This window comes from Trichomycterus rosablanca, chromosome 27 (genome assembly GCF_030014385.1).
Source record: "Trichomycterus rosablanca isolate fTriRos1 chromosome 27, fTriRos1.hap1, whole genome shotgun sequence".
Taxonomy (NCBI): Eukaryota; Metazoa; Chordata; class Actinopteri; order Siluriformes; family Trichomycteridae; genus Trichomycterus; species Trichomycterus rosablanca.
Genome location: NC_086014.1, coordinates 10,421,936 through 10,427,935, shown reverse-complemented (window position 1 = coordinate 10,427,935; position 6,000 = coordinate 10,421,936).

Genomic DNA, 6,000 nt, shown 5'->3' with positions numbered 1-6,000 from the left:
TGATCTGGAACTGTGCTTGGGTTCACTTATAAGCCAAGGTTCAAATTTTACCTCAGAAGGCATAGCAATCCTCCTCAAAATGTCTTGGTATTTCTGTGAATCCATGATGCCAGTCACACAGTTAAGACTGCCAGTTCCTGCAGCTGAAAAACATCATCACATCATCATTGACTCATCTCCATGCTTGACAATGTGGATAGTATTCTTCTTGTCATAAGCCAAGGCTTTAATGCACCAGACAAAATGCAGATTCATATGGCCAAACAGTTCCAGTTTTGATTCATAAACCCATAGAACTGTGTTCCAGTACTCTGCAAGCCTAGCCAAACTGCTTCTGGCATATTATAGTCGACCCTTCCTGTGCTTCTTGGTCAAGAGCGGGATGCATCATGGAATCTGGCTATAAACATATGAATTGTCATACCTGACCTTTGTACAAATCTTGTTTAGGTTCATTTTCTTCAGAATAGTTAATAATAAAAATGAGATTATATACAGTATAATTACCAATAATGCTGTAAAATATTTTTCAAGTATGTGTGGCCTTGCATGGGTATGGACTGGTGCCCTGTCGAAGGTGACCATAAACGGAATACAGCTGGTTGTAAAAATACATAAATAAATGTCAGATTGGAAGTACAGAGAGGTAAAAGGCAGGTATGGCTGGAAGTGCAGAGAAATAAATGTAGTATTGCTGATTATACTTGGCAACTCACTTAGCTGACACACATACAAACAGTGTTGAAGATCATTAAGGAGAGAAAGGGAAGAAAGTGAGTGAGTCCTGGCAGCAGCAACAGCTCTGTTAGTTATGGCTGAATGCAACAGAGTGTACAGAAGGCTTAATTGGTCTAGTGTGCGTATGTGTGTGTGAGAGAGAGACGGAGAGAGAGCACACTGGTGATAATTGTGGTTCACAGGTGGCCACTGTGGTGGCCTCACACAGTTTACATCAATCAGGGCCTGGGACAAAAGACATACACATTCCAACACATCACGTCACTTACTGTGATCGAATTTTCCAGTCATGCTGCTCACTCACTTATTTAATTTTAACTACTTTACTAAGATGATTATTGACAAAATTCAGGGCTAGATACACTAAGGTGCAGTGCTTTTATGTGAGCACTTGACCTTAATTTGATGGGTGTTGTGACTTGTTTTTATTTCATCACTATGGGTAATTAAGTGTAGGTTAATGGGAAAAATGGCAAATATACCTTTCAAAATCAAATCCACAACACCATAATGCAAAAGTGTGCCAAAAGTCACAGGTTTTGAATACTGTCTGAATCCCACAGTCCTACAAATTAAATCCCCTTACAGTTTATACAAGTATCTTCTATTTTATCCTTTTTAGAAATATTTTACACTTCTTTACCTCATTTAACCAAAGTTTCTGAAAATGTTCATTTGTCCTCATTACGGAACCAGCCTCCCTAGGCATTTCCTTTCTCTGTTGGCTACAGAGCCGAAAGCGTGTTGTAACAAGACGCCACGCCGCATACTGGCTTGTAGCATCAAGATTTTTCTGATAATCATCCTGAAATAGCTTGTCAGACATTCTGGCATGTACAGTTAAGCCATGCAAGGTATTTCTCGTGAGATCATCTGCAATTAAATCTCACCATACCCTAGACAGTGCGTGCTAGGGTGGTCGGATTGGCTGTTCCAGTATCTGGGGATCTAGAGCTAGTGAAAAGGTATCTGACTGTATAGGAGTGGCAAGGGGGGATGAAAGTGTTATGATACACAATAACGTATAAAATCTTTACATACAGGGTTGTTACACCCTCATGCTTGGCCCAACAATCTTAGATTTGCATATTAAACACATATTTTCTGCTTATTGACATTTCCCTCTCATTGTCAAATTAACCCGTTTCAAAAGCACAGGTAAACTATCACAGGTAAGTCCATGTTTCACAGTGGGTCCATGTTTCAGGTCCCTAGAATATCGACGTTACACAGAATTTTAGAATAAGCACCTTTGGTAACAGATGAGTGTATGAAAGGAAGATCCCCCAAATGCATGGACAGATTGTTTCATTTGCTTAGTACACATGACCTCGGTTAGACCGAACTGCATGCAGTTCTTCCATCTTTAGGATATGTAAACCTGTAGGAATTTCCCAGTTTAGACAGAGGTAAAAACTGGACAAGGAATCAGTGTTGTGTTTGCACAGTGCCTGCGGGAAAGCAAGCTCACTGCAACACCCTTCACACTTTTGTGACAAAGCTTGAGGGTTGCATGTGGTCAGTAAGTGTCATTTTGTAGATGAAAAAAGAGCTCTGGGGAAATTGCCACTCTGTAGCCAAATTCTGCCATCCTGTGTTAAGAACCCAGAGAAACACTGTGCTTTTACAGAGTAAAACAGTGCTATAAGGGGTTGAATGCATGTTATGCGACTGTATTGACTGTACTGTATTGGGTGGGCAGTTAAATTTTGCAAGGGGCCACATGAGAAACTGGGACTGTTGTGGAGGGCATGACCAATAGGCTGAACTTAATTCCATTCAATACTTATTTTATCTCTTTAAGGCAGTACATTGATAAGCTGTTATTGGTCACAATAAATGTTACAATCATGCAGTAAAAACGAGAAGCAGACAGAGTAAAACATCATTATTCACTCATCTTTTAACTTTCACAAAAACAATAGTAAACAAAGGGTGCAGGTTTAACTCTGCACAAAGTGCTACTTTGTTTGGAGTCTAATTACCTTATTTGCTGTTCTTCAGTCCTTTATTCTTGTTGTATATTCTTGTTGGATATCACAAAGCTGGTCCTGACTGCTCCAGTCTTGTAGTATGTGTACAATTTTATATATATAAACAAGTCATTGTTGCTATTACAGTTAAAACAAGCAAAGCTTCAGGTGTGACCTGTGTGCAGCGTTCAAGTTCTTGTATTTCTCTGTGTTCTTGTATTTCTCAGTGTTTAGTACCGTAAAGGCGATTTAAATTGTAATCCTTAAACACAGCGTTCTGTTCTTCACAAACTAAACACACAGCTTTACATTTGAATTAGGAAATAAATACTTAGACGTCAATGTCTTGTTTTAAGCTCTTTTTGTGTCATTTTGTATCAATCGCGTTCATTAGGCTGAAGCTGGAAACACTAACACACACAAAGGAACGTAAATTCGTATAATAAAAAATAACAGTCCCTTCAAAATAAAAACAATACTATTGTATTGTATGTTTGATATACATTTACTTATGTCTGATTTCTAATTACCACTGACCTCATCCAGGCCTGGCTGTGGACCTGTGGCTGTACAATGCCCTGGTGTGTAAAATGTAAATGATCATCAAATGTGCAATAGAATAGAATGAATAGAATAGAATGCCTTTATTGTCATTGCACAGTGCACAACGAAATTTTTGAGCATCTCCTTGACGGTACATGTATGTACACACAGACATATATATACACATGTATTTACAAAATAAACATATACACATCTAGATACAGAAATAAACGTGTGGTTTTAAGAACTTTCCAGAAAAGAAAAGAAGAAGAAGGTTATTGCACGGTCCCTATAAATTGCACATTATTTCCTAGGATGTAAAGTTTGATAGTTTTTGAATACTTTCTATGTATTTAATATTACCCAGCATTGTGTGGGGTTCACATATTTAGGAATTGGGAAAAGAAAACCCCATGTCAGGGTCATTATTCAGATGCAAATGTTCTCTACCAAAGATTATAATTAAATGTCAACCAAACACACACTTCAGTGGCTACACATGAACACTTTAAAGTCCCTGAAACTCATTTTCTACAAACAAAGCAAATGTGTTAAAAGTGTTTGTAAAGTGTTTGCTCATATGATACAGATGCAGTAGACAGAGAACTTGACCTTTGACAGCTGAATTAAAGCAACACATAAAAAGGATGTTTCCACTCTGTTAATAGAGAAGAAAAGGGAAGAATGGAGCAAGGTTGCAATTGCTTTTAGAAATTGATGCTGTTTAAAAGTTGAGAACACTCACTGGCTAAATTGTAAAGTGTAAATAATATGTATGGCTTATTAACTGCATTCTATTGATTGTAGTGGGCAGCTTTCGTGTTTTACTGGTTAAAACATAAATAACTGATCACTGGTTTAACTGGGGGCGAGTTGAGGCGGAGACGCCGATGTGAGCATGTAAACAGACTGGGGAAACGAGCATCTGGGGGATTGAAGACTTGATGGATAGCATATGAAGTGTGGGTTGGTTTGTGTGTCTGAGTAAGAGAGAAATAGAGAGTGTCATGGAACTCATTCATAACTCATAGGGCAGCAGGAATGTGGTACATGGGTGGTCAGTTAGTTTACGATGTCTGCTGTGACCAAGGGCCTTACGCTGGAAAAACAGAGGAACTCTGCCTTCCATGTAACCTACATCTTCAGTGCTACATCTAGCAGGGAATATAAATTTGTAAGAGTCATTTATAATTAAAGACTGCGAGACATAGCATTGTTTTGCTGAAATAACTATGGCCTTCCCAAACAGGATGTCACCTTGATAGCAGCATAAATCTCTCTAAAGCCCTAATAAACGCCTCTGCACAAGTGGTACCTTTACGCACATGTAAGTCCACTGATGCACCCCCATACCATGACAGATGTTGGTTTTTGCACCTTTCACTAAAAAGTCTGGATGGTTTGTAAATCTGCCATATACAATAAATGTAAATATATATTAAACAGGTTTACATATGATTATGTAAATTGAACTGTGATTCTGAAAATATAATCATATATCTATTATGCAGAGGCGTTCATTGGGCATAGATATAAATTATACTAATTAATTCAGCATTTCCCATACTATACACAAATTAAATAATGGTTGTTTAGAATGACCGGTCCCTGAGTACATTAATTGCAGATCCACATTATTTTTTCCTTTGAAAGCAGTTGCTTCAAACAGAAAACATGCAAGCCTAACCACGGCTTTCCTCTACAAACCTCTATCTTTTGTTCTCTTTTATACCCACGCTTTTCCCCTCTGGTCTAAACAAAGAACCCAGAGCTAATCAAAGTTGTGTATAACAAGACATTACATGGCTGCCTATTTTTTGCAATGCTCTGCATCTCTGTGAACCATTTATGTTTAATGTCAGAAGATCTGAACAAATTGTCACACTTTTAACATTAAACTATGTATTTAAAATGCAGAGGAGAAACACTGTGCTATTTTTTTGAATAACACTAGAATGTATAGATGTAAGTTGTAAAATATCAGGATATACAAATAATTCACAATAACCTACACTAGACTGTTGTAAATTCCCTTTTATTATTAACAGACATCAGTAATGCATTCATTTTCACTACGAAGAATCATTACCCTCAAGACGGTATATGTAAAGGTGGGTGGACGGTAGACACCCAGGTTTTTAATTCTCCTAAACTTAAAGTATATATGTATTCACCACCACAATATTTTAGACATAAAGGGCAGCAAATAAATACAAATGAATAATGTGCTTGAGTGAGTGAGTGCTTGGGTCACAAAAAAGGATAATTTACAATACATTTACACATATATTAATGAATACTAAGCATGCTTTGACATTTTATTTGATTAGAATTTTCATCCTGCCTCCCTACAGGATCACAACAACTTGTTGACTGATGTTTAAAGTGTTACATTCTTCAACTGTTTCCCAGACCTGCAATAATAGAGTCATCAGCTGGCTTCATCCTGTATCTCAGCACCATTACTGAAGACGGATCTCTCCGAGAGAGATGGATTTCAGTGTCATTGGGCCAACAGGAGGAAAGCAACTGCCGCTCCCACGGCTCACAGAAATACCCTCTCCCCAGACTACCCCATACAACACTAACGTGGTTGTAGGAGCCAGGAGCCTGCACTAAACCCGTGTGAATTCCTTATTGTATGCTCACATGTACACAGAAGGGGGTGCAGCTGCCCTCCAAGCGGTTAGGGCATTAAGGCCTTAAGCTCTTTAAATACTGCTCAGGGTCACAGGTTGAGAACTTG